Source organism: Diabrotica undecimpunctata, chromosome 5, assembly GCF_040954645.1.
Source record: "Diabrotica undecimpunctata isolate CICGRU chromosome 5, icDiaUnde3, whole genome shotgun sequence".
NCBI classification, from domain to species: domain Eukaryota; kingdom Metazoa; phylum Arthropoda; class Insecta; order Coleoptera; family Chrysomelidae; genus Diabrotica; species Diabrotica undecimpunctata.
In genome coordinates this window covers 84868882-84877607 of record NC_092807.1, presented here as the reverse complement: position 1 = coordinate 84877607, position 8726 = coordinate 84868882, and the positions used below count along the sequence as shown (strand labels likewise).

Sequence of the window (8726 nt, the reverse complement as noted above, 5' to 3'; positions counted from 1 at the left end):
ATCTACAAAAGACTTAGAAAAATGCTTAGGTTGGATTCACCTCAAAGATGAAACAAATATATTCCTTGATGCAGTGATACCAGTGAACGGTTCTATCAGAAATTCCATGAAAATCAAGAGACTTGCGACAAACTCGCGCATCGTTAAATATAGACCGTCGAATTTCTGGACTTTAAAACATCTAATCGGCGAGTGTAAACCCTTCTACACAAACATTGGAGTCCCAATAAACCTGAACGTAAAATGACGACTATCACACCAAACTCAATAGTCTCTTACATATGTTTAACGTCTAAGCTAAAAAGATAACGCAAACACCATTTTAAAGTCAACAACTAACTAAAGTCTATAAAAACACCTCTACCAAATCGATTGACCAAAAAATCTTCACCATTAACAAAATGTTACTTAAAATCAGGAAGCACATGGATGAAATAGACAACATTTAGGTACTTTTATCGCCAAAATTGTTTCGCCAACATTCATAATCTAAATTCAGAACAAGCATCTAAAAAAGAACATTTACAAAGAAAAAGATTAAAGAATAAAAAAAAAGAAAAAAGAATAAAACACAAGAAAAACACGATTTTGACGGCATATATATCCAGATTTCATGATATTATGTATGCACAAATCTTACTAGTTCTATTTTTCTCCAATAATTTTAACAAAGTTAAAATCCCTAATTAAATGGAAAGGGTAAATTTATAGCAACACTTAAACTTGGGAGTCAGTAAGCATTCGAAAATATATTTTGTTCATGAGTTTTGGCAAAAACAATATTTATTGAAGCTAATGTTAAAAGAAAGCTTTTGTCATCTTTATATATTAATCTTATCTTCAAGCTTCTCTGAGTCCATATGTCTATAACCGGACTATTTCGAATAACTGCAAGCAAAGTTAGGATAACCATGTTAATCGCCAAAATTCGGAACGAATGAGCATCGTAAGAAAAAGAATATAAGTTTTTGCACTAAGTTTAATAAATAACGATCGTTTTTTTTATAGGACCGTATAACATGTTCTTGAACATAACATTCTTAGTAATTATGAGAAATTGAAAAAGAGCGAAGTGAAGAAATTAAGTCATAGATTTCCCCAGTGCTACGTCTTAGCACTGGTTTTGTTTAGCTTGTACATAACATATATACCTAACATGCAATCTAAGAAGTTTGGATACGTAGAGAACCGGAGAGTACTAGACAGTACAATTTATCTCGAAATCCTTGAAAGCTATTTTCGAAAATGACACTGCACTCAAATGTAAATAAGATAGCCGCACACTGTTTCTATTTAAATCCAAAAACAATAAAGAGAAAAATAAATCAGTCTAGACTTCCAAAAATTTACCAGTAAGAGATTTTTAAAGTAGCTAGATGTCATATTAGATAAAATGTTAATACAAAGAACGTCTAGCAAAATTTATTGTTAAAATTGGTACTACTTCTAATTAAACAGCGATTACACCAATAAAATTTAAGGTGCAACCTTAAAAAAAATCGGAATGCTAAAAGGAATTCATGGAGAGAGTTTTGCCATGAGATTAGGGGTGGTGGTGCTACAATTAAAGAAGTCGGTTTCCTAAAGAAAGCTAATGTCAAATTTACGGACACCAAAGAGGAAAGTCTTAGAGAACTGATAAACACGCACTTTCCGGGCTCAACAATTTTGAATGATGCAGATAGGCAAACCAACATAGACCAAAGGCTGACTAGGCCAAGGTCTACAGATTGGAAAATAACCAGAGCAATCACAAGACCAACCAGAATTAGATGGGCTATTAATAAGTTTCGACCATATAAGTCTCCAGGGATAGATGGCATGTATCCAATACTGTTGCATATGGGATTAGAGGTATTGATATCACACCCATGCAAGCTCCTCAAAGCCAGTTTAGCACATGAAATATGGCAAAATGTTAAAGTCATATACATGCCTAAGGTATGTTAGGTAAGTCTATCTAAGGATGTGATAGTTTTCCAGGCGGAAATAACGGCAATCCAGTATTGCGTGAAAGAAATAGAAAGGCAGGAAAGAAAGTTCCGTTTAGGTGCCATCTTCACAGATAGTCAGGCAGCGCTTAAGGCACTGAATTCCGTAGGTCAATTATAAGCAAGTATGGGATTTTGTGTGTGCCTTAAATAAACTAGGAGACCGTAGCAAGGTTACGGTAGCACAAATCTCTGGAGATCACCAGGACAAAGACCGGCGAAATAATTTCATTACAGAACATTCGCCAAAATTTACGGCAGACCTAATAATAATAAATTATTAGACCTAACACCAAAGTCATATAGACCGATAAGCCTATCTTCTTTTCTATTAAAAATGCTGGAAAGGCTTCTTGATAGGTACATCAAGACGAAGTGCTAAAAGATAATCTTAGATAAGACAAAGACAGGTGAACTAGTTCATTACAGAACACTCGCCAAAATTTACGGCAGACCTAATAAGCAAAGACAGGAAAACAGTGAAAGCCATAGTAGGTCTGCTAACAGGGCACTGTAAGTTGAATAGGCACTTGAAGCTGATGGGATTATCAGATGATGACCTGTGCAGATTCTGTCACCTCGAAGAAGAAACAGCAGAGCACTTTCTATGTCAGTGTGACAGTCTGGCAAATGTGCGGTTCTTTGCATTAGTAGAAGAAAATCCACCGGCAAATAGTTACATTAGACTCTAGTTACATATCTCAAAGCTATTAGACTGTTTAAAAAGGGTTAGGCTAGAAAATGTTATCTAGGACTAAAGAGCCACAATAGATCTCAAAAGATCGCAGTCAAATGGGAAAAAAGGCTACCTCTCTAAATCTATCTATCTATCTAATTGGTACTACTTCTGATTAAACAGCGATTACACCAATAAAATTTAAGGTGCAATTAAACAATAAAATCTATCATAAAAATTATCACAGGCACGACAAGAGGTATCTTCTTTTACCGGCTACCTGTATTAAACCATATCCTTGCTCCAGATTGTTGGAAAAAACAAGGAGGGAGGCTATTATCTAAAGGACTCAAGGACCCTTAAGAGACAAAGTGAAGTTCAGGAACCCACCCTAGTAACAACCAAACAAACTTTACTACGATCCTGGTGGAAAATAGGCCTACTTCCTATCTCTCCCTGGTGAAGAGCAGCAGGGATCGTCATTACCAGTTTAAGGCGTAGAGGAAATGATCCTGGACCGGCTTGAAACTGGATTATCACAAGTATGACTGGAGCATTTTAAATGGTTGTAGTACTGCGATGGGGAAGGCAACGGGAAAACCACCCCATTATATTTTACACAAATCTAAATGGCAGACGAGACAAAGAAAATGGCCCTCAGTCCGGGGCACCCCTGAAAGGGGAGAGGGTGCGAAAAATCTCACCGTTAACTACCCAAGAAAGTGGACAGAGAATACAAATATAAGACTAAATAGTACGCATCGCCACCTGGAACGTACGCAGCTTATTTATGTCCGGGAAACTGGTAAACACTGAAGCCGAGATGGTAAGACGAGAATAGACATCTTAGGGATGAGTGAAGTAAGATGGCCAAAACATGGATACATATCACTATTCAGGTGGAACCAACCCAGAACATCAATATAGAACTGCTATAGTAGTGTCGAACAAAATTGCTCAATCAGTCACATACTTAATCCCTCTAAATGATGGAGTAGCAATGTTGAAATTACAAACAACTCACAGAAAACTAAATATTATTCAGGTCTATGCTCCAACAAGTGACAAGTTAGACGAAGAAATCGAAAATTTTTATAACAACATAGATGGAATAATGCGACTGACAAAAAGAGGTGTGATAACGATGATCATGGATAACATTAACGCTAAAATTGGTTGTGGTGCTAAAAGAGACCACATAGGAGCATCCGGTCTAGGTACCAGAAATAATAGAGGAGATGGACTTGTACAATTCTGCGTAGAAAACAATCTGTTAATAGCCAATACCTTCTTCAAACAACATCCTAGAAGGCTATACACATGAAAATCACCTGCAGACAGAAAAGACAGAATTGTTAGAAATCAAATTGACTTTATATTGCTCAATAACATCTTCAAGAAGTACATACAATCTACGAAAACATACCCTGGAGCTGATATACATAGCGATCACAATCCAGTTATAATGGATATTAGATTAAAAAGATTCCTCAAAGTCAAAAAAAAACAGTGACAAGAAAAATAGACATCTCACAACTGAAGAACCCTAAACAAAAAAAAGAAGTATCAAGCTTGACGAAGAAATAAAAACGATCGAAAACTTAGATACAGACAGAAATTGAAGTAACATGGACTACTCTAAAAACAAAAATTATAAAGATACAAGAAGACATCGGGTTCATAAAACACAACAAAAAACAAGAATGGATAATAATAGACTTAATAACAGCACTACTCAATAAGATATATGACACAGGTAAAATACCAACAGTCTGGCTAAATGATTATTGAATATTAAGCTTGATGTCTCATGTCCTTAAAACTTTTCTCAGAATTATCCATACACGAATTTACAAGAAGTGCGAGTTCCAGATGAGTGACACTTAATTCGGATTTCGAAACGGATTGGGAACACGAGAGGCTCTTTTTGCTTTAAATGTATTAACGCAACGATGCAGAGACATGCACGTAGATGTATATGCATGTTTTATTGACTATCGAAAAGCATTTGACTGCGTTTACCATCAACAGATGATCGAAATTCTGAGAACAACTGGAGTTGTCGAACAAGACTTGCGAATTATCTCAGAAATATACTGGCACCAAACGGCAACAACAAGGCGGAATTAAGATTAACGGAATTAGCATAGACATCAGATATGCTGATGATACCGTCTTAATAGCAAGCAACGCACAAGAACTATAAAATATAATAAATGCGGTAGTTCGGTGCGGTAGTAGTGCAAAATGTTCGGTTTACAAGTAAACGTTTCCAAAACTAAAACTTCAGTATTTTCAAAGACACCAATAACCGTACATGTGTATGCCAAGGGTCAAATAATAGAACAGGTAAATTCTATAAAATATTTGGGAGCAAGTCAATGTAATCCAAAAAAAAAATCCTATCAGGAATCGAACAAGCAAGGAAAGCATTCATGAGCATAAAAACATTTTTTACAAGATCAGACCTTAGTCTGCAGCGTAGAATCCGAATGATCAGATGTTACGTTTTTTCTGTCTTACTGTATGGCTGTGAAGTGTGAAAGTTGGACAATGGACTCTGAAATAGAAAAAGAATAGATGCCTTTGAGATGTATATATACAGACGAATGTTGAGAATTTCATGGGTAAAAAGAGTTACTAATGTTGAGGTATATACCTATAACAAGCCAATCATAAGGATTTCTTGTTGGCTACTAATGAAGTCATTTTTTTTTACTAAATTGATTTTATGTTTGTTATAATTATTAACCTTTGATGTTCTCTTTTTGTAAAAATATTCTTTTTAAACTTTTTTTTTAGCAACGTATAGTTCATCAACTTTAAAACAGAAAGGATGAAAAAGTATAAAATATAACAAAGTAAAAATTATTCTTAAATAGACCATAAAATACGCCGACATGGGTAATCGAACAACTTTAAATTACTATTTTCCAACATTGTACTGTATCAATGACTGTCTTTAATATACATCAATCAATATATCTCTATTAAGAAATATTAAGTGAAAGTTAGAAATAATGTTTCATTGAGTTTTCCTCTTTTAGAAAGTGTCACAGTGATCTAGATTAGATGGCTATATAATTAGTTTAACCGAATTAACATAGTGCATTAAAGAGTAAAATTAGCAGAATAGTTTTTTTTTCGACAAACGGTAAAAGAGTACTAATACTATGTATACTTAATATTATGTTCGTATTCCTTTAACATTTTTAAGTTTTAATAGATTATGCTAAAATTAAAAATATTATCCAATGATCTAAGATAAGAATATGCAATTAGTAGATGGGTTTAAAACAAGGAGCATTAAGATTGCATCTAAAAGACAAACGGCGAAATAAACTTAATAAATAATACACATTTTGGTATGTGCGGGAAAATAACACTGGCAATGGAGCTGGTATTATTTATATAATATATGGTTTATTATTAGGGCTTCACGCGGGACAGGCTCTTATCCTGTTCCCCATCTTTTCTACCTGTCCCGTCCCGCAGCAATTTTTGCTGTCATGACCCGCTGTTGCGCAAAGCTAACTTATAATATATTTCCTAAATAAATAAATATATTTGTATAATAATAGTATAAAGACAAATTTAATATTTTTATTTTTTTTTAAGCATATTTTATTTTTACAAATTGTCTTAACAATTAAACATCAAAATTATAAAGTAATAGGGCAAGATCCCAGTAGTTGGCTGTGTACCCTAGTTAAAAAACACTTTACTTCCCTTTAGGTAAATCTCATAACATAGACCTTGTGTCATCGCTTCAATAAATATAACAATGATTGTCATCTAAATTTAAACGTTTTTAAACCTATGTCAGTAGATAGTTTCAAATACTTTTTAAAATGTTTTACTGATGATGGTCCGACTGGACCAAAAACGTTTTGTATTAATTGTAATCCTTTTGGATAAATTTTAAATATTTTTTAATAAAATATATATATATATATATATATATATATATATATATATATATATATATATATATATATATATATATATATGTATGTATATTTCTAAAAATTTAGACCGCGAGGGGAGGTAAAAGATGCTCTAATTTAATATGTTTTTATTAATTATTACTTTTGGTTAGACTGAAAATCGCTCTAAACTCTCTTTTTTTAAATGTAATGTTGGAATTATTTTATGAGTAATTTTGGAAAAATATTATTAAATTATACAGGGTGTCCAGGAACTCTCCTGACAAACGAAGACCGGAGATTCCTCAGATAATTTTAAGACAATTTAACCCAATTCTTCTAGTCCGAAAATGCTTCCTAAGGGTGCTAGAACTTTTTGAAGATATCGTCTTGTAATTAGTTTTTTTTAAATATCTCCAAAACGCTTTTATTAAGAAAAGCGAAAACTGGTACGATTATTTATCTTCCAGAGTTAAATCAGTTTCATCAACTGCGAATTTCTAGATTTAAAATTGAATTTTCAGGTATTCTAATACTAAAAGGAACTCTTACTCTTAGTCGATAGGTTACACCGTTTTCTAGAAAAATTGAGTTGAAAATTTTTCGTTGTTTCTTCAGGAAAATTAAATGAATATTTTTTGCACTAGTTGACGTTTCATTATCAAATTGTGGTCAGTTCGCGAAGTTTATCTTTTAGTTTTTTACGTTGTGGCATTCAAATACAACAATTTCATTTCAACATATGCTTTAGTTTATGACGAAAGGTGTAATTGTCAAGTAGTACAACGTAGTAACCCTGAAAAATGTCCAAATCGTAATCCCTCGCACTAGACATTTACAGCTCTTCATCAACAATAAAGAGAAACAGGTTCAATGGTCCTAAAAAATAATTAAAGAGGACGACACGATGATATACCAGCACCACATGAAGATGTTATTTTAATGGAAGTTGAGGAAAATCCAGAAATTAGCTTTCGAAGACACGTATTCCACAATTTTAAAATTTTCCGTAGGAAATATCTTACACAACGAAAATTTATATCCTTTTCATTTTACAAAGGTACAAGCATTGCTGCAAAGAGATTTGCCTGCTCGTTAAAAATTCGCTAGATGGTTACAAAATCAGAAAAATAACAATGAAGATTTTTTCAGATACATTTTGTTTTGCGACAAAGCTACATTTATAAAAAATAGAATTTTTAATGTGCATAATGCACAATGCATAATCCACAATGCATAATGCACAATTATTTGTACGTAGGTGACAATCCCCACGTTGTTCAAGAATTTAAGCATGAGCATAGGTTTAGCATAAACGTCTGGATATGACTAGTTAAAGATTATCTACTTGGGCCTGTGGAATCGCCTGCTCGTTTAAATGATTCTGATTACTTACATTTCCAGAAACATGTTTTACCTGATTTGTTAGATTGCGTGACTTCGGCAAAACTTATGGTTTCTATATGACGGCTGTCCGGCCAACTTTAGGAGGAATGTACGAGACTTTCCCGATACTAAATCGTGTACAACTCTGGCTAAGATTACCAGATGCTTGCAACGTATTTAGAAATAACTTTGGATTTTTTTGCAAGAATTCGGAGTTCTCTAAGCAAAAGGGCAAATTTATGCCTAGAAACTAATGGTCATCACATCTAGCATCTTTTGTGACTATCTACTTTTGATACTTTCTTTCTTCTTTTGTGTTAGTTTCGCTCCATCGTAATAAATACTTTGTTTTTAAAACCCTTTAAATAAAATTGTATTACAATTTATTTTTTCTTTTTCCCAAACTGTTGTTATCGATTTAACTCTGGATAAAAAAAATCCTATCAGTTTTCGTTTTTTTTAACTAGAAGCGTTCTAAAGGAATTAAAAAAAAAATTGGTACAAGGCGCCACCTTCAAAGAGCTCTAGCTCCCTTAGGAAGGATTTTCGGACTAGAAGAATTGGGTTAAATTGTCTTAAAATTATCTGAGAAATCTCCGGTCTTCGTTTGTTAGAGAGTTTCTGGACACCCTGTATTATTGATAACGTGTTTATTATTTTTATAATTATTTTTAATTTCGAATTATAAATTTACAATTTGTCTGTACATCGATATTTAATCTAGAATGTACTGACAATCCAATGAAT

At 33.2% G+C, this 8726-nt stretch overlaps 1 protein-coding gene across 2 annotated transcripts in view; it reads right to left on the bottom strand.

Annotated features, from left to right (window-relative positions):
- The window catches only part of LOC140441429 (metabotropic glutamate receptor 2), a 244076-nt gene that overhangs the window by 97511 nt on the left and 137839 nt on the right, over nt 1–8726 (bottom strand). The gene's annotated exons all lie outside the window — the stretch shown is intronic.